Source organism: Eucyclogobius newberryi, unplaced genomic scaffold, assembly GCF_026437365.1.
Source record: "Eucyclogobius newberryi isolate DKJ021-1_F unplaced genomic scaffold, fEucNew1.0.hap1 SCAF_29, whole genome shotgun sequence".
Classification (NCBI taxonomy): domain Eukaryota; kingdom Metazoa; phylum Chordata; class Actinopteri; order Gobiiformes; family Gobiidae; genus Eucyclogobius; species Eucyclogobius newberryi.
In genome coordinates, this window is record NW_027315934.1 from 45,901 (window position 1) to 70,237 (window position 24,337).

The window sequence follows — 24,337 nt, forward strand, 5'->3', positions numbered from 1 at the left end:
GCCGGGGCACAGCTCTGGGTCGGCAGTGCCCCTGGAGGCCCGTAGAAGCTCCACACTCCAGTTGATTCTTGGATAAAAGGGCACCCAGCCGGTCTCGAACTCGCGTGAGGCGGAGCAGGGATCATCCACCCCGCACACGGCCAGACTTTGCCCGGCCAGGGAGCACCTTCTGCGGGTCGGAGGCTCCGGGTCGGAGCCCCTGGAGCCTGGAGCCCTCACCGGGCCCCGAACTCGGCTGCCGGAGGCAGTGCAGTGCCTCATGGATAAAAGGGCACCCAGCCGGTCTCGAACTCGAGTGAGGCGGAGCAGGGATCATCCACCCCGCACACGGCCAGACTTTGCCCGGCCAGGGAGCACCTTCTGCGTGTCGGAGGCTCCGGGTCGGAGCCCCTGGAGCCTGGAGCCCTCACCGGGCCCCGAACTCGGCTGCCGGAGGCAGTGCAGTGCCTCATGGATAAAAGGGCACCCAGCCGGTCTCGAACTCGCGTGAGGCGGAGCAGGGATCATCCACCCCGCACACGGCCAGACTTTGCCCGGCCAGGGAGCACCTTCTGCGGGTCGGAGGCTCCGGGTCGGAGCCCCTGGAGCCTGGAGCCCTCACCGGGCCCCGAACTCGGCTGCCGGAGGCAGTGCAGTGCCTCATGGATAAAAGGGCACCCAGCCGGTCTCGAACTCGCGTGAGGCGGAGCAGGGATCATCCACCCCGCACACGGCCAGACTTTGCCCGGCCAGGGAGCACCTTCTGCGGGTCGGAGGCTCCGGGTCGGAGCCCCTGGAGCCTGGAGCCCTCACCGGGCCCCGAACTCGGCTGCCGGAGGCAGTGCAGTGCCTCATGGATAAAAGGGCACCCAGCCGGTCTCGAACTCGCGTGAGGCGGAGCAGGGATCATCCACCCCGCACACGGCCAGACTTTGCCCGGCCAGGGAGCACCTTCTGCGGGTCGGAGGCTCCGGGTCGGAGCCCCTGGAGCCTGGAGCCCTCACCGGGCCCCGAACTCGGCTGCCGGAGGCAGTGCAGTGCCTCATGGATAAAAGGGCACCCAGCCGGTCTCGAACTCGCGTGAGGCGGAGCAGGGATCATCCACCCCGCACACGACCAGACTTTGCCCAGGGAAGGGCCACTCTGGCTGGGCATGGCCCCCACTGAGCACCCCCTGGAACCCCTGGAGCCCCCGGAGCACCTCCAGAGCCACCCCCCACTCCTCCAGACCTCTGCCCGGGGAAGGGCCACACTGGCTGGGCATGGCCTCCACTGAGCACCCCCTGGAGCCCCCGGAGCACCTCCAGAGCCACCCCCCACTCTCCCCAGATTCTGCCCGGGGAAGGGCCACTCTGGCTGGGCATGGCCCCCACTGAGCACCCCCTGGAACCCCTGGAGCCCCCGGAGCACCTCCAGAGCCACCCCCCACTCTCCCCAGATTCTGCCCGGGGAAGGGCCACTCTGGCTGGGCATGGCCTCCGCCGAGCACCCCCTGGAACCCCTGGAGCCCCTCCAGAGCCACCCCGCATTCCCCCAAACTCAGTCTGGGGACGGGCCACTCTTCCCCGGGTTGCAGGCTCTGGGACTCCGGGGATGACCACCGGGGACCAGGCCCTCCCTTCGAACCCGGGGACCCACACTTAAGCACCCCAACACGAGCTACACACCCTTGGTGCAGCCCCCTGGAAGTCCGTGCCTTTGGTACTCTGAGCCACTTTAAAAGATAAAAAGCACCAGGACCCCAAGGCCCTGGCTCCCCTGTCCCCTACACCACACTTTGAGGCAGGGCCCTTGCCCTCCACTGGCTGCCCCCGCGCCCAATGTACTCCATAACCGAAGAAGAGAGGGGGACCCGGAGGCCCGCCTACTAGGGTAACAGGTTTAATTTAGAGCCGGGGCTCTGGACCACAAATGCCAACAACCCCGCAGTGCGCAGGAGCCTTCGAAGCTGGATGAAACCAGAACGGGGCCCTACGATGGCGGTGACCAGCCAGTTGATAGCAAAGTGAGCCCTGGACAGGAGCTGCATTTGACAAACTCAGAGACGAGGAAGGGACCGGAGTCGGACCAAATATATCATCTGGCGCTGTGTCCAGCGTGAGGGTGAGCCAGCGCAAATCAGGACCACAAATGCCAACAACCCCGCAGTGCGCAGGAGCCTTCGAAGCTGGATGAAACCAGAACGGGGCCCTACGATGGCGGTGACCAGCCAGTTGATAGCAAAGTGAGCCCTGGACAGGCGCTGCATTTGACAAACTCAGAGACGAGGAAGGGACCGGAGTCGGACCAAATATATCATCTGGCGCTGTGTCCAGCGTAAGGGTGAGCCAGCGCAAATCAGGACCACAAATGCCAACAACCCCGCAGTGCGCAGGAGCCTTCGAAGCTGGATGAAACCAGAACGGGGCCCTACGATGGCGGTGACCAGCCAGTTGATAGCAAAGTGAGCCCTGGACAGGCGCTGCATTTGACAAACTCAGAGACGAGGAAGGGACCGGAGTCGGACCAAATATATCATCTGGCGCTGTGTCCAGCGTAAGGGTGAGCCAGCGCAAATCAGGACCACAAATGCCAACAACCCCGCAGTGCGCAGGAGCCTTCGAAGCTGGATGAAACCAGAACGGGGCCCTACGATGGCGCTGACCAGCCAGTTGATAGCAAAGTGAGCCCTGGACAGGCGCTGCATTTGACAAACTCAGAGACGAGGAAGGGACCGGAGTCGGACCAAAAATATGCGCCGGCCCTGCCCCCCGCCCCGCGCAGAGCCATCGGACACGTTGAGGCTGAAGGGGACTGGCGCAGAGCCCTTGGGCCCAGGGGCTAAGCGCAGCCATCATCCTTCAAGCCGCGCCTCCTGCTGCGCGGGGGTGAGTGACAATGGGCTCGGACTGTGGTTATCGTCGGACGCGTTGAGGCTGAAGGAGACTGGCGCAGAGCCCCTGTAACAGGGGCTAAGCGCAGCCATCATCCTCCAAGCCGCGCGTCCTTCAGTGCGGGGGTGAGTGACAGTGGGCCTGGACTGTTGTTCCACCGGACGCTTTGAGGCTGAAGGGGACTGGTGCAGAGCCCCTGTGCCAGGGGCTAAGCGCAGCCATCATCCTCCAAGCCGCGCGTCCTTCTGCGCAGGGGTGAGTGACAGTGGACCCGGACTGTGTTCCCACCGGACGCGTTGAGGCTGAAGGGGACTGGCTCAGAGCCCCTGGCACAGGGGCTAAGCGCAGCCATCATCCTCCAAGCCGCGCGTCCTTCAGTGCGGGGGTGAGTGACAGTGGGCCTGGACTGTTGTTCCACCGGACGCGTTGAGGCTGAAGGGGACTGGTGCAGAGCCCCTGTGCCAGGGGCTAAGCGCAGCCATCATCCTCCAAGCCGCGCGTCCTTCTGCGCAGGGGTGAGTGACAGTGGACCCGGACTGTGTTCCCACCGGACGCGTTGAGGCTGAAGGGGACTGGCTCAGAGCCCCTGGCACAGGGGCTAAGCACAGCCATCATCCTTCAAGCCGCGCGTCCTTCAGTGCGGGGGTGAGTGACAGAGGGCCTGGACTGTTGTTCCACCGGACGCGTTGAGGCTGAAGGGGACTGGTGCAGAGCCCCTGTGCCAGGGGCCAAGCGCAGCCATCATCCTCCAAGCCGCGCGTCCTTCTGCGCAGGGGTGAGTGACAATGGACCCGGACAGTGTTCCCACCGGACGCGTTGAGGCTGAAGGGGACTGGCTCAGAGCCCCTGGCACAGGGGCTAAGCGCAGCCATCATCCTTCAAGCCGCGCGTCCTTCAGTGCGGGGGTGAGTGACGGTCCCATCTCCGGAGACAAGGGGCCAGGCGCGGGGGAAGCCAGTCAGACTGAAGCCCCGCGCCTGGTGGGACCTCTGTCTCGGCCTCGCTTCCAACGTGTCCGGCGTGAGGTTAGCCGGAGCAAACCACAGCCGCAAAATGTAAACAAACCCGCAGTGCGCAGGAGCCTTCGAAGCTGGATAAAACCAGAACGGGGCCCTACGATGGCGGGTCTTGAGTGCCAATAGACCAAGCTCCTTGTCTGGTATACATAGAACCATGATTTGTACCATTTTCATGGTTGATTCATGGATGATCCCTGCTCCGCCTCACGCGAGTTGGACGGCTGGGTGCCTTTTATCCATGAGGCACTGCACTGCCTCCGGCAGCCGAGTTCGGGGCCCGGTGAGGGCTCCAGGCTCCAGGGGCTCCGACCCGGAGCCTCCGACCCGCAGAAGGTGCTCCCTGGCCGGGCAAAGTCTGGCCGTGTGCGGGGTGGATGGCCCTGGGTCTGGGCGGCGCTAAGATCACGGAGCGGGTCACCTCCGCGTACAGCCCGTGGTCAGCGTGACACTGTGCTCTGCCCCGAGCAATCAGAGCAAACAGGAAGCTTCTGGAAGTGCCCGGGAGTCTGGTAAAATCAAGCCGAAAATAGACCCTCTCATGCCGGGTCTGAGCGGCGCTTAGAGCCCGGAGGAGCGCGGAGCGCGGGGCTACATTCAGAGGCTCCGTGATCCGCCTTACAACCAGCTCTCACCTCCGCGTACAGCCCGTGGTCAGCGTGACACCGTGCTCTGCCCCGAGCAATCAGAGCAAACAGGAAGCTTCTGGAAGTGCCCGGGAGTCTGGTAAAATCAAGCCGAAAATAGACCCTCTCATGCCGGGTCTGAGCGGCGCTTAGAGCCCGGAGGAGCGCGGAGCGCGGGGCTATATTCAGAGGCTCCGTGATCCGCCTTACAACCAGCTCTCACCTCCGCGTACAGCCCGTGGTCAGCGTGACACCGTGCTCTGCCCCGAGCAATCAGAGCAAACAGGAAGCTTCTGGAAGTGCCCGGGAGTCTGGTAAAATCAAGCCGAAAATAGACCCTCTCATGCCGGGTCTGAGCGGCGCTTAGAGCCCGAAGGAGCGCGGAGCGCGGGGCTACATTCAGAGGCTCCGTGATCCGCCTTACAACCAGCTCTCACCTCCGCGTACAGCCCGTGGTCAGCGTGACACCGTGCTCTGCCCCGAGCAATCAGAGCAAACAGGAAGCTTCTGGAAGTGCCCGGGAGTCTGGTAAAATCAAGCCGAAAATAGACCCTCTCATGCCGGGTCTGAGCGGCGCTTTGAGCCCGGAGGAGCGCGGAGCGCGGGGCTATATTCAGAGGCTCCGTGATCCGACGCTCACCTCCGCACCTCCGAACCATGACTTGACATTACGGCTGTGAAGGAGCCTTGGAAGCTGGATAAAACCAGAACGGGGCCCATCGATCGCGGTTCTCGTGTGCCCGTCAAACGAGCTCCTTGCCCGGTAGCCGCACAACCAGGAAATGTACCTGTTTCGATTGCGAAAAACGTCATTCTCAAAAACCGCCCGCCCCTCCCTCCCAGCATTACCATTTTGCACATTCCGCGTGAGAGCAGCGTAAGAATTTCTCGGGAGCAGCGTGATTTAGCCCGGGAATCTTGAGCTGAACGCTTATTCCCACGAGCCCAAAAAACGACTAAGTCCAACGGTATATAGTGTACTATTGCCGAAAAACGACAGAGTCGCTCGGGTATAGTGTACTATTGCCGAAAAAAGACAGAGTCTTTTCAGGCATAGTGTACTATTTCGGTTTTTACTCTAAGTCCCTCAGGGGCATATGGTGCTATACTCTGATGGTCAGATCACCTCCAGGCCCCAGGGGAGTGCTTTTCTGGGGGCAAACAGTGCACTGATGATGGGGGATTATTTCATTTTGCTCATTTTGGTGTTTTTTCACATTTTAACCCATTTTCACCCCTTTTGCTCACAACTTCATACTACGGCCCGGAAAAACGACAGAGTCCCTCGGGTATAGTGTACTATTGCCGAAAAACGAGAGTCTTTTCAGGCATAGTGTACTATTTCGGTTTTTACTCTAAGTCCCTCAGGGGCATATGGTGCTATACTCTGATGGTCAGATCACCTCCAGGCCCCAGGGGAGTGCTTTTCTGGGGGCAAACAGTGCACTGATGATGGGGGATTATTTCATTTTGCTCATTTTGGTGTTTTTTCACATTTTAACCCATTTTCACCCCTTTTGCTCACAACTTCATACTACGGCCCGGAAAAACGACAGAGTCCCTCGGGTATAGTGTACTATTGCCGAAAAACGACAGAGTCTTTTCAGGCATAGTGTACTATTTCGGTTTTTACTCTAAGTCCCTCAGGGGCATATGGTGCTATACTCTGATGGTCAGATCACCTCCAGGCCCCAGGGGAGTGCTTTTCTGGGGGCAAACAGTGCACTGATGATGGGGGATTATTTCATTTTGCTCATTTTGGTGTTTTTTCACATTTTAACCCATTTTCACCCCTTTTGCTCACAACTTCATACTACGGCCCGGAAAAACGACAGAGTCCCTCGGGTATAGTGTACTATTGCCGAAAAACGACAGAGTCTTTTCAGGCATAGTGTACTATTTCGTTTTTTACTCTAAGTCCCTCAGGGGCATATGGTGCTATACTCTGATGGTCAGATCACCTCCAGGCCCCAGGGGAGTGCTTTTCTGGGGGCAAACAGTGCACTGATGATGGGGGATTATTTCATTTTGCTCATTTTGGTGTTTTTTCACATTTTAACCCATTTTCACCCCTTTTGCTCACAACTTCATACTACGGCCCGGAAAAACGACAGAGTCCCTCGGGTATAGTGTACTATTGCCGAAAAACGACAGAGTCTTTTCAGGCATAGTGTACTATTTCGGTTTTTACTCTAAGTCCCTCAGGGGCATATGGTGCTATACTCTGATGGTCAGATCACCTCCAGGCCCCAGGGGAGTGCTTTTCTGGGGGCAAACAGTGCACTGATGATGGGGGATTATTTCATTTTGCTCATTTTGGTGTTTTTTCACATTTTAACCCATTTTCACCCCTTTTGCTCACAACTTCATACTACGGCCCGGAAAAACGACAGAGTCCCTCGGGTATAGTGTACTATTGCCGAAAAACGACAGAGTCCCTCGGGTATAGTGTACTATTTCGGTTTTTACTCTAAGTCCCTCAGGGGCATATGGTGCTATACTCTGATGGTCAGATCACCTCCAGGCCCCAGGGGAGTGCTTTTCTGGGGGCAAACAGTGCACTGATGATGGGGGATTATTTCATTTTGCTCATTCTGGTGTTTTTTCACATTTTAACCCATTTTCACCCCTTTTGCTCACAACTTCATACTACGGCCCGGAAAAACGACAGAGTCCCTCGGGTATAGTGTACTATTGCCGAAAAACGACAGAGTCTTTTCAGGCATAGTGTACTATTTCGGTTTTTACTCTAAGTCCCTCAGGGGCATATGGTGCTATACTCTGATGGTCAGATCACCTCCAGGCCCCAGGGGAGTGCTTTTCTGGGGGCAAACAGTGCACTGATGATGGGGGATTATTTCATTTTGCTCATTTTGGTGTTTTTTCACATTTTAACCCATTTTCACCCCTTTTGCTCACAACTTCATACTACGGCCCGGAAAAACGACAGAGTCCCTCGGGTATAGTGTACTATTGCCGAAAAACGACAGAGTCCCTCGGGTATAGTGTACTATTGCCGAAAAACGACAGAGTCCCTCGGGTATAGTGTACTATTGCCGAAAAACGACAGAGTCCCTCGGGTATAGTGTACTATTGCCGAAAAACGACAGAGTCCCTCGGGTATAGTGTACTATTGCCGAAAAACGACAGAGTCCCTCGGGTATAGTGTACTATTGCCGAAAAACGACAGAGTCCCTCGGGTATAGTGTACTATTGGCTGGAAGCTCGGTTTTTTTTCTAAGTCCAGCAGGGGTATATGGTACTATATTCTGGTGGTCAGATCACCTCCAGGCCCCAGGGGAGTGCTTTTCTGGGGGCAAACTGTGCACTGATGATGGGGGATTATTTCATTTTGCTCATTTTGGTGTTTTTTCACATTTTAACCCATTTTCACCCATTTTGCTCACATCTTCAAACTCGGGCCCTGATTACAAGTTCTGACCAAATGATGACAAACACGGTATTTATTATGTATTTTTTTTTTCATTTTTTTTATTTTTCCAACTTATACATCCATCATTGGTGCCAGGCAGGTTGTGGAGAAAGCAGTGAAGAAAGGAGAGAGCCATCACAGAAAAGATGTCCATCCAGGGTCAAGGTACCCTGCACTTTTACATATCCAAATGACAGCATTTAAAGTTTTTTAGCGTATGGTATCTCTCTTTGCATGGAACCGCACAGAGGCCAACGCCACACTGACGGCACCTGTACTTTGTTTGCCGCCTGCCTTTGGTACGAGAGCGGTCAGAGCACACGGCGCAGTCTGGACGTCCCTCTGCTTGACAAAGCCAATGACGCTCTGTGAGTCTCTGTGGCATTTCACCCTCCGGTCTTGAGCGCCTTTCTTGTTTTTTGGAGTGATCAGCCAGTAATGCATCCATAATGTTCTGAATGTAAACCTTTAAAGGTTTGTGTGGGCCTGGAGTGGATTTGGTGTATATGATGTGTGAGTTGACAATACTTATGCTTATAATGGCATTGAATATGCGATGATACCATTTCCGGGACCTGTGTGGAAAGAGGTATGTCTTCATCCTCTGGTCAGCAGTGTCCACTCCACCCATGTAGGCGTTGTACTGGTCGACACATACAGGTCTTTTGATGTCACGGAAGCCAGTGTCATCTGTCTTGGATCGGATCCTCCTCTGAACACAATCATTTCCATGGACTGTGGACAACATGGTGAGACGTTTAGTATCGTGCCAAGCACAAGCCAGGAGTTTTCCCTTTCTGCAAAAAACTGGGTCATCTCCTTTTTTCAGCTGTAAGACACTTTTACCAAGGCATTTTGGCATCCCCAACCTGGTAATCCTTACCGTCCCACACAGTCCAGTTTCCAAATCTGCTAATTCATTTGCAATTACAGGCGAGGTATAGTAACTGTCCATGTAAATCTCGTGTCCTTTGCCCGTAAAGGGAGAAACCAACTCACGGACAACTGCGTGTGTTGCACTGATGTTGCTTGCATTATTTTTGTACTGTCCAGTGTGCATTGACCAGCGCAAAACATACCCTGAACAGCTTTCACTCAGGGCATACACTCTATAGCCATATTTGTCAGGTTTATTCGGAGAGTAACATTTTACTGAAGATCTCCCCTTGAAAGCTATTGTCATTTCATCTAAAGAAAGCTCCTTGATTGGACTGTAAACTGCTGCAAATTTGGGAATAATCAAATCTATTATTGGGCGGACTTTGAACAGTTTATCATGCCCGGGCTCGCCTGTTCTCACATAATCATTATTGTTGACAAAATGAAAGAACGAAAGAATGATTTCAAATCTGTTTCTTGACATTACATTTCCAAATCCAGGCGTTTGTGTAAGCCAAAATGTTCCCCAGTAATCCTCGATTTCAGGTTTCTCAACAAGGCCCATGGAGAGATGCAAAGCGAAGAAAGCTTTCATTTCGGTGACTGATACATCATACCACTCAAGAAATCTTGAATGTGGCTTCAGAATCATAGGTGCCATACACTGATGTGCATATCTATTTGTCTCATCAGTAATGAAAGTCCAAAACTGATCGGTCAGAAAGAGTGACAGAATATCAAATGGATTAGCATCCGTCAGATCCATCTCTCCTGTGTAGCCAACTGGGTCTTCAAAAGGTTTGATCCATGCCTCAAATACCTCGACCTCTCTCAGCATGTCCCAGCTCTCATCCACCGGGCAAGTTTTACTGCAGCCACTGGTTCCACTGGTTCCTCGCCTCCGTCTGTCCTTTGCACCTGTCCGTTGTTTCGAAGTCCCTTCATCTCCACTTGGAAATCCATAGTCACTCTCGGGGAGATAATTTCCTTCAGAGTCAGAATCTGCTGTAAATTGCATGCCACGTGTACTTCCTCCAGCCATTTTTTTCCTTACCGGATCTGCCCTGGATCATACCTGGCTAATAAAGGGAAGTTGCACCGAACCGACCAATGACTGAAGTGATTCATTTTCTACTATTATTTCATTAATTCCCTTGTACGGTAAAGTTGCATTTCTGCGACTTTGGCGCTTAAAGGGTTAGTTTGGATAAGCACTAATTTGATCGACTTTGGACCAAGTAGGACCCCTATTTTCATTTAAATGTGATTTTGTTTTTATTTTATGTTCAGTGCTATTTATGTTCTTTTTATTTCGATTTTTGCTCCCTGGTCGTGTCCTGTATTGTTTTATGTTTCATCGAAAGAAAAGAAAAAAGGACACACAGAACTAGTTCATTTTCTCGCTACGTTATGCCACACGTTTCGCTCCCTTGCCTAATTTGCTGAAAAAGCAGCCGAAATAGCTCAGTAGGGAGAGCGTTAGACTGAAGATCTAAAGGTCCCTGGTTCAATCCCGGGTTTCGGCAGGTGTACCTGAATGTTAGTCTTTGCTCAAAAATACAATGAATAGGAATGCTGGGTCTATTGGATATTTTGCGAGATCAGGACATAAATGGCCTGGAAAGGATCTATAAAACATAAACAGCATGCTTTCGTTGGAACATTGTTAGCATGAACATGTTTGGTAACATGTTTGGTTTTGCTGAATGTTGTACCCAAGACCTTCTGCGTGTAGGGCAGATGTGATGACCACCACACAATGAAACCATGAAGCAGAAGTTTGCCTACTTCAATGCTGCTCTCTTTGATATAGCCCAATGATCAAATGTCATACTTATTTTCAAAACAGGACATCCTGTAGAAAGGTGTGGTTCAACGGTATAGCGGTTAGCGCTCTGAATCCAGAGTTTTTCTTCATTTCTAATTGCAATTAGAGGGGTAACCCTTTTACGGGTATGTCAAGATTCTCGCCTCTGTGGCGCAATCGGCTAGCGCGTTCTGCTGGTAGGCGAAAAGTTGGTGGTTCGAGCCCACTCAGGGACGACTGCTCACCTTGCCAGAGCAAGCAAGAAATACAATCCCACAAGTACCACAGTATGTAATTATGTAAGGAAACCAGGAAATCATTGCGGCGCTGGGGCTTCCTTGGTCAAAGGGCCTGTTTAGTTAACAGGAAATGCCTACTTTTTGTCTATGAAAAAGATTTACAAGGACAGTAAAGCCCACAAGAAGAGCCCTCAAACCCATACCTTTCTCCCTCAAGTTCACTGCTGCTACACTTTGCATTAAGAGAGGGAAAAGTATTGCTGCACATCAAGATTCTTTGCACTGTTTGCACTCCTTGTTTCTCATTTTTTGGGCAAGGGATGATTGATGTAAAGACTTGTAGCTTTGGATCACCGTTATCCTTCCAAGGAGCAGTCTGCGGTTCCATGGTGTAATGGTTAGCACACTTTGAATCCAGCGATCCGAGTTCAAATCTCAGTGGAACCTTGAGTGCCCCGAGAGTAGCGTTACTCTTTTGAAAAAGTGCAGAAACATGAAGAATCTTTGGGTAAAATCTGTGCTTACCCCCTGAAAGGAGCTAACCAAAGCATACAAACTAAACAAAGCTGTTAAAATCTGGAGCTGGTTTTCTTATGACCAAGCTTATGATTCAACGCCTGGATTACAAAAGGCGTAAACGTTTCACCGCATTGCAAAAGAAACTCAAATGAAAAGCATTGATGTGTTGAAGGAATCCTTTGACTTGGAGAGACAGGACTTTAATAGGACTTATTATAAGCAAGAAATGAAACAAAGAAATGACCACTATAATCCTCTGACAGTAATCTTCGTTGAAGCCAATCAATCAGAACTTGCGAGGGGAATCATTTCTAAATGATCTCAATGCATTGGTAATCTGGACAACGTTCTGCTAAGTATATTCTAAACCAATGGGAACGAGAAGTGAACCTGGTTTTGTCTGACCAAGAGTGTGGAAATGTAGGAACAGCCCTGAGGAAGACCACAAAATCACATGCCTGAAGGGGAAAAATATGTTTTTTTCACCACACCATGTCAAAGTGTGCATTATTCACAAGGAAATGCTAACTGCTGGAGAACCCAGCAGGGAAACCACTATCAGGTGTTTTGGGGCTGTGCTGTTGCTCAAAAATAATGGACTGAAATTCACAGGGCACTGCAGACTGTTTTTGACTTTGCCATCCCACTCAAATTTAAAACTATGTACTTGGGCCTCAACACTCCTGCCATGGACACAATAAATGGATACCCTTGGAACATACTTTTGGCTGTAGAGAAAAAGGCCATCACAAAGAAATGCTCGACACCAACCACGCCAACGATCAAAGACTTGACTGACATAGTAACAGACATTAGACATTGGATGAATGGAAAACAGTGACATTCAGGCTTAATTTGGACAAGCACTAATTTGATTGACTTTGGACCAAGTAGGACCCCTATTTTCATTTAAATGTGATTTTGTTTTTATTTTATGTTTAGTGCTATTTATGTTCTTTTTATTTCGATTTTTGCTCCCTGGTCGTGTCCTGTATTGTTTTATGTTTCATCGAAAGAAAAGAAAAAAGGACACACAGAACTAGTTCATTTTCTCACTACGTTATGCCACACGTTTCGATCCCTTGCCTAATTTGCTGAAAAAGTAGCCGAAATAGCTCAGTTGGGAGAGCGTTAGACTGAAGATCTAAAGGTCCCTGGTTCAATCCCGGGTTTCGGCAGGTGTACCTGAATGTTAGTCTTTGCTCAAAAATACAATGAATAGGAATGCTGGGTCTATTGGATATTTTGCGAGATCAGGACATAAATGGCCTGGAAAGGATCTATAAAACATAAACAGCATGCTTTCGTTGGAACATTGTTAGCATGAACATGTTTGGTAACATGTTTGGTTTTGCTGAATGTTGTACCCAAGACCTTCTGCGTGTAGGGCAGATGTGATGACCACCACACAATGAAACCATGAAGCAGAAGTTTGCCTACTTCAATGCTGCTCTCTTTGATATAGCCCAATGATAAATGTCATACTTATTTTCAAAACAGGACATCCTGTAGAAAGGTGTGGTTCAACGGTATAGCGGTTAGCGCTCTGAATCCAGAGTTTTTCTTCATTTCTAATTGCAATTAGAGGGGTAACCCTTTTACGGGTATGTCAAGATTCTCGCCTCTGTGGCACAATCGGCTAGCGCGTTCTGCTGGTAGGCGAAAAGTTGGTGGTTCAAGCCCACCCAGGGACGACTGCTCACCTTGCCAGAGCAAGCAAGAAATACAATCCCACAAGTAACCACAGTATGTAATTATGTAAGGAAACCAGGAAATCATTACGGCGCTGGGGCTTCCTTGGTCAAAGGGCCTGTTTAGTTAACAGGAAATGCCTACTTTTTGTCTATGAAAAAGATTTACAAGGACAGTAAAGCCCACAAGAAGAGCCCTCAAACCCATACCTTTCTCCCTCAAGTTTACTGCTGCTACACTTTGCATTAAGAGAGGGAAAAGTATTGCTGCACATCAAGATTGTTTGCACTGTTTGCACAGCCTTGTTTCTCATTTTTTGGGCAAGGGATGATTGATGTAAAGACTTGTAGCTTTGGATCACCGTTATCCTTCCAAGGAGCAGTCTGCGGTTCCATGGTGTAATGGTTAGCACACTTTGAATCTAGCGATCCGAGTTCAAATCTCAGTGGAACGTTGAGTGCCCCGAGAGTAGCGTTACTCTTTTGAAAAAGTGCAGAAACATGAAGAATCTTTGGGTAAAATCTGTGCTTACCCCCTGAAAGGAGCCAACCAAAGCATACAAACTAAACAAAGCTGTTAAAATCTGGAGCTGGTTTTCTTATGACCAAGCTTATGATTCAACGCCTGGATTACAAAAGGCGTAAACGTTTCACCGCATTGCAAAAGAAAATCAAATGAAAAGCATTGACGTTTTGAAGGAATCCTTTGACTTGGAGAGACAGGACTTTTATAGGACTTATTATGAGCAAGAAATGAAACAAAGAAATGACCACTATAATCCTCTGACAGTAATCTTTGTTGAAACCAATCAATCAGAACTTGCGAGGGGAATCATTTCTAAATGATCTCAATGCATTGGTAATCTGGACGACGTTCTGCTAAGTATATTCTAAACCAATGGGAACGAGAAGTGAACCTGGTTTTGTCTGACCAAGAGTGTGGAAATGTAGGAACAGCCCTGAGGAAGACCACAAAATCACATGCCTGAAGGGGAAAAATATGTTTTTTTCACCACACCATGTCAAAGTGCCCATTATTCACAAGGAAATGCTAACTGCTGGAGAACCCAGCAGGCAAACCACTATCAGGTGTTTTGGGGCTGTGCTGTTGCTCAAAAATAATGGACTGAAATTCACAGGGCACTGCAGACTGTTTTTGACTTTGCCATCCCACTCAAATTTAAAACTATGTACTTGGGCCTCAACACTCCTGCCATGGACACAATAAATGGATACCCTTGGAACATACTTTTGGCTGTAGAGAAAAAGGCCATCACAAAGAAATGCTCGACACCAACCACGCCAACGATCAAAGACTTGACTGACATAGTAACAGACATTAGACATTGGATGAATGGAAAACAGTGACATTCAGGCTTAATTTGGATAAGCACTAATTTGATCGACTTTGGACCAAGTAGGACCCCTATTTTCATTTAAATGTGATTTTGTTTTTATTTTATGTTAAGTGCTATTTATGTTCTTTTTATTTCGATTTTTGCTCCCTGGTCGCGTCCTGTATTGTTTTATGTTTAATCAAAATAAAAGAAAAAAGGACACACGGAACTAGTTCATTTTCTCGCTACGTTATGCCACACGTTTCGCTCCCTTGCCTAATTTGCTGAAAAAGTAGCTGAAATAGCTCAGTTGGGAGAGCGTTAGACTGAAGATCTAAAGGTCCCTGGTTCAATCCCAGGTTTCGGCAGGTGTACATGATTGTTAGTCTTTGCTCAAAAATACAATGAATAGGAATGCTGGGTCTATTGGATATTTTGCGAGATCAGGACATAAATGGCCTGGAAAGGATCTATAAAACATAAACAGCATGCTTTCGTTGGAACATTGTTAGCATGAACATGTTTGGTAACATGTTTGGTTTCGCTGAATGTTGTACCCAAGACCTTCTGCGTGTAGGGCAGATGTGATGACCACCACACAATGAAACCATGAAGCAGAAGTTTGCCTACTTCAATGCTGCTCTCTTTGATATAGCCCAATGATCAAATGTCATACTTATTTTCAAAACAGGACATCCTGTAGAAAGGTGTGGTTCAACGGTATAGCGGTTAGCGCTCTGAATCCAGAGTTTTTCTTCATTTCTAATTGCAATTAGAGGGGTAACCCTTTTATGGGTGTGTCAAGATTCTCGCCTCTGTGGCGCAATCGGCTAGCGTGTTCTGCTGGTAGGCGAAAGGTTGGTGGTTCGTTTAGGGCCTGTTTAGTAAAAAGGAAATGCCTACTCTATTGTCCATGAAAAAGATTTACAAGGACAGTAAAGCCCACAAGAAGAGCCCTCAAACCCATACCTTTCTCCCTCAAGTTTACTGCTGCTACACTTTGCATTAAGAGAGGGAAAAGTATTGCTGCACATCAAGATTGTTTGCACTGTTTGCACAGCCTTGTTTCTCATTTTTTGGGCAAGGGATGATTGATGTAAAGACTTGTAGCTTTGGATCACCGTTATCCTTCCAAGGAGCAGTCTGCGGTTCCATGGTGTAATGGTTAGCACACTTTGAATCCAGCGATCCGAGTTCAAATCTCAGTGGAACCTTGAGTGCCCCGAGAGTAGCGTTACTCTTTTGAAAAAGTGCAGAAACAAGAAGAATCTTTGGGTAAAATCTGTGCTTACCCCCTGAAAGGAGCTAACCAAAGCATACAAACTAAACAAAGCTGTTAAAATCTGGAGCTGGTTTTCTTATGACCAAGCTTATGATTCAACGCCTGGATTACAAAAGGCGTAAACGTTTCACCGCATTGCAAAAGAAAATCAAATGAAAAGCATTGACGTTTTGAAGGAATCCTTTGACTTGGAGAGACAGGACTTTTATAGGACTTATTATGAGCAAGAAATGAAACAAAGAAATGACCACTATAATCCTCTGACAGTAATCTTCGTTGAAACCAATCAATCAGAACTTGCGAGGGGAATCATTTCTAAATGATCTCAATGCATTGGTAATCTGGACGACGTTCTGCTAATTATATTCTAAACCAATGGGAACGAGAAGTGAACCTGGTTTAGTCTGACAAAGAGTGTGGAAATGTAGGAACAGCCCTGAGGAAGACCACAAAATCACATGCCTGAAGGGGAAAAATATGTTTTTTTCACCACACCATGTCAAAGTGCCCATTATTCACAAGGAAATGCTAACTGCTGGAGAACCCAGCAGGCAAACCACTATCAGGTGTTTTGGGGCTGTGCTGTTGCTCAAAAATAATGGACTGAAATTCACAGGGCACTGCAGACTGTTTTTGACTTTGCCATCCCACTCAAATTTAAAACTATGTACTTGGGCCTCAACACTCCTGCCATGGACACAATAAATGGATACCCTTGGAACATACTTTTGGCTGTAGAGAAAAAGGCCATCACAAAGAAATGCTCGACACCAACCACGCCAACGATCAAAGACTTGACTGACATAGTAACAGACATTAGACATTGGATGAATGGAAAACAGTGACATTCAGACTTAATTTGGTTAAGCACTAATTTGATCGACTTTGGACCAAGTAGGACCCCTATTTTCATTTAAATGTGATTTTGTTTTTATTTTATGTTTAGTGCTATTTATGTTCTTTTTATTTCGATTTTTGCTCCCTGGTCGTGTCCTGTATTGTTTTATGTTTAATCGAAAGAAAAGAAAAAAGGACACACAGAACTAGTTCATTTTCTCGCTACGTTATGCCACAAATTTCGCTCCCTTGCCTAATTCACTAAAAAGTAGCCGAAATAGCTCAGTTGGGAGAGCGTTAGACTGAAGATCTAAAGGTCCCTGGTTAAATCCCGGGTTTCGGCAGGTGTACCTGAATGTTAGTCTTTGCTCAAAAATACAATGAATAGGAATGCTGGGTCTATTGGATATTTTGCGAGATCAGGACATAAATGGCCTGGAAAGGATCTATAAAACATAAACAGCATGCTTTCGTTGGAACATTGTTAGCATGAACATGTTTGGTAACATGTTTGGTTTTGCTGAATGTTGTACCCAAGACCTTCTGCGTGTAGGGCAGATGTGATGACCACCACACAATGAAACCATGAAGCAGAAGTTTGCCTACTTCAATGCTGCTCTCTTTGATATAGCCCAATGATCAAATGTCATACTTATTTTCAAAACAGGACATCCTGTAGAAAGGTGTGGTTCAACGGTATAGCGGTTAGCGCTCTGAATCCAGAGTTTTTCTTCATTTCTAATTGCAATTAGAGGGGTAACCCTTTTATGGGTATGTCAAGATTCTCGCCTCTGTGGCGCAATCGGCTAGCGCGTTCTGCTGGTAGGCGAAAGGTTGGTGGTTCGTTTAGGGCCTGTTTAGTAAAAAGGAAATGCCTACTCTATTGTCTATGAAAAAGATTTACAAGGACAGTAAAGCCCACAAGAAGAGCCCTCAAACCCATACCTTTCTCCCTCAAGTTTACTGCTGCTACACTTTGCATTAAGAGAGGGAAAAGTATTGCTGCACATCAAGATTGTTTGCACTGTTTGCACAGCCTTGTTTCTCATTTTTTGGGCAAGGGATGATTGATGTAAAGACTTGTAGCTTTGGATCACCGTTATCCTTCCAAGGAGCAGTCTGCGGTTCCATGGTGTAATGGTTAGCACACTTTGAATCCAGCGATCCGAGTTCAAATCTCAGTGGAACCTTGAGTGCCCCGAGAGTAGTGTTACTCTTTTGAAAAAGTGCAGAAACATGAAGAATCTTTGGGTAAAATCTGTGCTTACCCCCTGAAAGGAGCTAACCAAAGCATACAAACTAAACAAAGCTGTTAAAATCTGGAGCTGGTTTTCTTATGACCAAGCTTATGATTCAACGCCTGGATTACAAAAGGCGTAAACGTTTCAACGCATTGCAAAAGAAAATCAAATGAAAAGCATTGACGTTTTGAAGGAATCCTTTGACTTGGAGAGACAGGACTTTTATAGGACTTATTATGAGCAAGAAATGAAACAAAGAAATGACCACTATAATCCTCTGACAGTAATCTTCGTTGAAACCAATCAATCAGAACTTGCGAGGGGAATCATTTCTAAATGATCTCAATGCATTGGTAATCTGGACGACGTTCTGCTAATTATATTCTAAACCAATGGGAACGAGAAGTGAACCTGGTTTAGTCTGACCAAGAGTGTGGAAATGTAGGAACAGCCCTGAGGAAGACCACAAAATCACATGCCTGAAGGGGAAAAATATGTTTTTTTTCACCACACCATGTCAAAGTGCCCATTATTCACAAGGAAATGCTAACTGCTGGAGAACCCAGCAGGCAAACCACTATCAGGTGTTTTGGGGCTGTGCTGTTGCTCAAAAATAATGGACTGAAATTCACAGGGCACTGCAGACTGTTTTTGACTTTGCCATCCCACTCAAATTTAAAACTATGTACTTGGGCCTCAACACTCCTGCCATGGACACAATAAATGGATACCCTTGGAACATACTTTTGGCTGTAGAGAAAAAGGCCATCACAAAGAAATGCTCGACACCAACCACGCCAACGATCAAAGACTTGACTGACATAGTAACAGACATTAGACATTGGATGAATGGAAAACAGTGACATTCAGGCTTAATTTGGATAAGCACTAATTTGATCGACTTTGGACCAAGTAGGACCCCTATTTTCATTTAAATGTGATTTTGTTTTTATTTTATGTTTAGTGCTATTTATGTTCTTTTTATTTCGATTTTTGCTCCCTGGTCGCGTCCTGTATTGTTTTATGTTTAATCAAAAGAAAAGAAAAAAGGACACACAGAACTAGTTCATTTTCTCGCTACGTTATGCCACACGTTTCCCTCCCTTGCCTAATTTGCTGAAAAAGTAGCCGAAATAGCTCTGTTGGGAGAGCGTTAGACTGAAGATCTAAAGGTCCCTGGTTCAATCCTGGGTTTCGGCAGGTGTACATGATTGTTAGTCTTTGCTCAAAAATACAATGAATAGGAATGCTGGGTCTATTGGATATTTTGCGAGATCAGGACATAAATGGCCTGGAAAGGATCTATAAAACATAAACAGCATGCTTTCGTTGGAACATTGTTAGCATGAACATGTTTGGTAACATGTTTGGTTTTGCTGAATGTTGTACCCAAGACCTTCTGCGTGTAGGGCAGATGTGATGACCACCACACAATGAAACCATGAAGCAGAAGTTTGCCTACTTCAATGCTGCTCTCTTTGATATAGCCCAATGATCAAATGTCATACTTATTTTCAAAACAGGACATCCTGTAGAAAGGTGTGGTTCAACGGTATAGCGGTTAGCGCTCTGAATCCAGAGTTTTTCTTCATTTCTAATTGCAATTAGAGGGGTAACCCTTTTACAGGTATGTCAAGATTCTCGCCTCTGTGGCGCAATCGGCTAGCGCGTTCTGCTGGTAGGCGAAAGGTTGGTGGTTCGTTTAGGGCCTGTTTAGTAAAAAGGAAATGCCTACTCTATTGTCTATGAAAAAAGATTTACAAGGACAGTAAAGCCCACAAGAAGAGCCCTCAAACCCATACCTTTCTCCCTCAAGTTTACTGCTGCTACACTTTGCATTAAGAGAGGGAAAAGTATTGCTGCACATCAAGATTGTTTGCACTGTTTGCACAGCCTTGTTTCTCATTTTTTGGGCAAGGGATGATTGATGTAAAGACTTGTAGCTTTGGATCACCGTTATCCTTCCAAGGAGCAGTCTGCGGTTCCATGGTGTAATGGTTAGCACACTTTGAATCCAGCGATCCGAGTTCAAATCTCAGTGGAACCTTGAGTGCCCCGAGAGTAGCGTTACTCTTTTGAAAAAGTGCAGAAACATGAAGAATCTTTGGGTAAAATCTGTGCTTACCCCCTGAAAGGAGCCAACCAAAGCATACAAACTAAACAAAGCTGTTAAAATCTGGAGCTGGTTTTCTTATGACCAAGCTTATGATTCAACGCCTGGATTACAAAAGGCGTAAACGTTTCACCGCATTGCAAAAGAAAATCAAATGAAAAGCATTGACGTTTTGAAGGAATCCTTTGACTTGGAGAGACAGGACTTTTATAGGACTTATTATGAGCAAGAAATGAAACAAAGAAATGACCACTATAATCCTCTGACAGTAATCTTCGTTGAAACCAATCAATCAGAACTTGCGAGGGGAATCATTTCTAAATGATCTCAATGCATTGGTAATCTGGACAACGTTCTGCTAATTATATTCTAAACCAATGGGAACGAGAAGTGAACCTGGTTTAGTCTGACCAAGAGTGTGGAAATGTAGGAACAGCCCTGAGGAAGACCACAAAATCACATGCCTGAAGGGGAAAAATATGTTTTTTTCACCACACCATGTCAAAGTGCCCATTATTCACAAGGAAATGCTAACTGCTGGAGAACCCAGCAGGCAAACCACTATCAGGTGTTTTGGGGCTGTGCTGTTGCTCAAAAATAATGGACTGAAATTCACAGGGCACTGCAGACTGTTTTTGACTTTGCCATCCCACTCAAATTTAAAACTATGTACTTGGGCCTCAACACTCCTGCCATGGACACAATAAATGGATACCCTTGGAACATACTTTTGGCTGTAGAGAAAAAGGCCATCACAAAGAAATGCTCGACACCAACCACGCCAACGATCAAAGACTTGACTGACATAGTAACAGACATTAGACATTGGATGAATGGAAAACAGTGACATTCAGACTTAATTTGGTTAAGCACTAATTTGATCGACTTTGGACCAAGTAGGACCCCTATTTTCATTTAAATGTGATTTTGTTTTTATTTTATGTTTAGTGCTATTTATGTTCTTTTTATTTCGATTTTTGCTCCCTGGTCGTGTCCTGTATTGTTTTATGTTTAATCGAAAGAAAAGAAAAAAGGACACACAGAACTAGTTCATTTTCTCGCTACGTTATGCCACAAATTTCGCTCCCTTGCCTAATTTGGTGAAAAAGTAGCCGAAATAGCTCAGTTGGGAGAGCGTTAGACTGAAGATCTAAAGGTCCCTGGTTCAATCCCGGGTTTCGGCAGGTGTACCTGAATGTTAGTCTTTGCTCAAAAATACAATGAATAGGAATGCTGGGTCTATTGGATATTTTGCGAGATCAGGACATAAATGGCCTGGAAAGGATCTATAAAACATAAACAGCATGCTTTCGTTGGAACATTGTTAGCATGAACATGTTTGGTAACATGTTTGGTTTTGCTGAATGTTGTACCCAAGACCTTCTGCGTGTAGGGCAGATGTGATGACCACCACACAATGAAACCATGAAGCAGAAGTTTGCCTACTTCAATGCTGCTCTCTTTGATATAGCCCAATGATCAAATGTCATACTTATTTTCAAAACAGGACATCCTGTAGAAAGGTGTGGTTCAACGGTATAGCGGTTAGCGCTCTGAATCCAGAGTTTTTCTTCATTTCTAATTGCAATTAGAGGGGTAACCCTTTTACGAGTATGTCAAGATTCTCGCCTCTGTGGCGCAATCGGCTAGCGCGTTCTGCTGGTAGGCGAAAAGTTGGTGGTTCGAGCCCACCCAGGGACGACTGCTCACCTTGCCAGAGCAAGCAAGAAATACAATCCCACAAGTAACCACTGAATGTAATTATGTAAGGAAACCAGGAAAGCATTACGGCGCTGGGGCTTCCTTGGTCAAAGGGCCTGTTTAGTTAACAGGAAATGCCTACTCTTTTGTCTATGAAAAAGATTTACAAGGACAGTAAAGCCCACAAGAAGAGCCCTCAAACCCATACCTTTCTCCCTCAAGTTTACTGCTGCTACACTTTGCATTAAGAGAGGGAAAAGTATTGCTGCACATCAAGATTATTTGCACTGTTTGCACTCCTTGTTTCTCATTTTTTGGGCAAGGGATGATTGATGTAAGACTTGTAGCTTTGGATCACTGTTATCCTTCCAAGGAGCAGTCTGCGGTTCCATGGTGTAATGGTTAGCACACTTTGAATCCAGCGATCCGAGTTCAAATCTCAGTGGAACCTTGAGTGCCCCGAGAGTAGCGTTACTCTTTTGAAAAAGTGCAGAAACATGAAGAATCTTTGGGTAAAATCTGTGCTTACCCCCTGAAAGGAGCTAACCAAAGCATACAAACTAAACAAAGCTGTTAAAATCTGGAGCTGGTTTTCTTATGACCAAGCTTATGATTCAACGCCTGGATTACAAAAGGCGTAAACGTTTCACCGCATTGCAAAAGAAAATCAAATGAAAAGCATTGATGTGTTGAAGGAATCCTTTGACTTGGAGAGACAGGACTTTTATGGGACTTATTATAAGCAAGAAATGAAACAAAGAAATGACCACTATAATCCTCTGACAGTAATCTTCGTTGAAGCCAATCAATCAGAACTTGCGAGGGGAATCATTTCTAAATGATCTCAATGCATTGGTAATCTGGACAACGTTCTGCTAAGTATATTCTAAACCAATGGGAACGAGAAGTGAACCTGGTTTTGTCTGACCAAGAGTGTGGAAATGTAGGAACAGCCCTGAGGAAGACCACAAAATCACATGCCTGAAGGGGAAAAATATGTTTTTTTCACCACACCATGTCAAAGTGCCCATTATTCACAAGGAAATGCTAACTGCTGGAGAACCCAGCAGGCAAACCACTATTAGGTGTTGTGGGGCTGTGCTGTTGCTCAAAAATAATGGACTGAAATTCACAGGGCACTGCAGACTGTTTTTGACTTTGCCATCCCACTCAAATTTAAAACTATGTACTTGGGCCTCAACACTCCTGCCATGGACACAATAAATGGATACCCTTGGAACATACTTTTGGCTGTAGAGAAAAAGGCCATCACAAAGAAATGCTCGACACCAACCACGCCAACGATCAAAGACTTGACTGACATAGTAACAGACATTAGACATTGGATGAATGGAAAACAGTGACATTCAGGCTTAATTTGGATAAGCACTAATTTGATCGACTTTGGACCAAGTAGGACCCCTATTTTCATTTAAATGTGATTTTGTTTTTATTTTATGTTTAGTGCTATTTATGTTCTTTTTATTTCGATTTTTGCTCCCTGGTCGTGTCCTGTATTGTTTTATGTTTAATCAAAAGAAAAGAAAAAAGGACACACAGAACTAGTTCATTTTCTCGCTACGTTATGCCACACGTTTCGCTCCCTTGCCTAATTTGCTGAAAAAGTAGCCGAAATAGCTCAGTTGGGAGAGCGTTAGACTGAAGATCTAAAGGTCCCTGGTTCAATCCCGGGTTTCGGCAGGTGTACATGATTGTTAGTCTTTGCTCAAAAATACAATGAATAGGAATGCTGGGTCTATTTGATATTTTGCGAGATCAGGACATAAATGGCCTGGAAAGGATCTATAAAACATAAACAGCATGCTTTCGTTGGAACATTGTTAGCATGAACATGTTTGGTAACATGTTTGGTTTTGCTGAATGTTGTACCCAAGACCTTCTGCGTGTAGGGCAGATGTGATGACCACCACACAATGAAACCATGAAGCAGAAGTTTGCCTACTTCAATGCTGCTCTCTTTGATATAGCCCAATGATCAAATGTCATACTTATTTTCAAAACAGGACATCCTGTAGAAAGGTGTGGTTCAACGGTATAGCGGTTAGCGCTCTGAATCCAGAGTTTTTCTTCATTTGTAATTGCAATTAGAGGGGTAACCCTTTTATGGGTATGTCAAGATTCTCGCCTCTGTGGCGCAATCGGCTAGCGTGTTCTGCTGGTAGGCGAAAGGTTGGTGGTTCGTTTAGGGCCTGTTTAGTAAAAAGGAAATGCCTACTCTATTGTCTATGAAAAAGATTTACAAGGACAGTAAAGCCCACAAGAAGAGCCCTCAAACCCATACCTTTCTCCCTCAAGTTTACTGCTGCTACACTTTGCATTAAGAGAGGGAAAAGTATTGCTGCACATCAAGATTGTTTGCACTGTTTGCACTCCTTGTTTCTCATTTTTTGGGCAAGGGATGATTGATGTAAAGACTTGTAGCTTTGGATCACCGTTATCCTTCCAAGGAGCAGTCTGCGGTTCCATGGTGTAATGGTTAGCACACTTTGAATCCAGCGATCCGAGTTCAAATCTCAGTGGAACCTTGAGTGCCCCGAGAGTAGTGTTACTCTTTTGAAAAAGTGCAGAAACATGAAGAATCTTTGGGTAAAATCTGTGCTTACCCCCTGAAAGGAGCTAACCAAAGCATACAAACTAAACAAAGCTGTTAAAATCTGGAGCTGGTTTTCTTATGACCAAGCTTATGATTCAACGCCTGGATTACAAAAGGCGTAAACGTTTCAACGCATTGCAAAAGAAAATC

General features: G+C 46.8%; 7 non-coding genes across 7 annotated transcripts; all 7 read left to right on the plus strand.

Moving 5' to 3' along the window:
* Positions 1-10,259: 10,259 nt before the first annotated feature.
* trnaf-gaa (transfer RNA phenylalanine (anticodon GAA)) lies at positions 10,260-10,332 on the plus strand. Its single transcript has one exon. It is a non-coding gene; the product is annotated as a tRNA-Phe (tRNA).
* A 2,144-nt stretch (positions 10,333-12,476) lies between these two features.
* On the plus strand, positions 12,477-12,549 carry trnaf-gaa (transfer RNA phenylalanine (anticodon GAA)). The gene has a single exon. It is a non-coding gene; the product is annotated as a tRNA-Phe (tRNA).
* A 2,145-nt stretch (positions 12,550-14,694) lies between these two features.
* On the plus strand, positions 14,695-14,767 carry trnaf-gaa (transfer RNA phenylalanine (anticodon GAA)). The gene has a single exon. It is a non-coding gene; the product is annotated as a tRNA-Phe (tRNA).
* Positions 14,768-16,789: 2,022 nt separating this feature from the next.
* trnaf-gaa (transfer RNA phenylalanine (anticodon GAA)) lies at positions 16,790-16,862 on the plus strand. Its single transcript has one exon. It is a non-coding gene; the product is annotated as a tRNA-Phe (tRNA).
* A 2,024-nt stretch (positions 16,863-18,886) lies between these two features.
* On the plus strand, positions 18,887-18,959 carry trnaf-gaa (transfer RNA phenylalanine (anticodon GAA)). The gene has a single exon. It is a non-coding gene; the product is annotated as a tRNA-Phe (tRNA).
* Positions 18,960-20,983: 2,024 nt separating this feature from the next.
* trnaf-gaa (transfer RNA phenylalanine (anticodon GAA)) lies at positions 20,984-21,056 on the plus strand. Its single transcript has one exon. It is a non-coding gene; the product is annotated as a tRNA-Phe (tRNA).
* Positions 21,057-23,201: 2,145 nt separating this feature from the next.
* On the plus strand, positions 23,202-23,274 carry trnaf-gaa (transfer RNA phenylalanine (anticodon GAA)). Its single transcript has one exon. It is a non-coding gene; the product is annotated as a tRNA-Phe (tRNA).
* Positions 23,275-24,337: the final 1,063 nt, after the last annotated feature.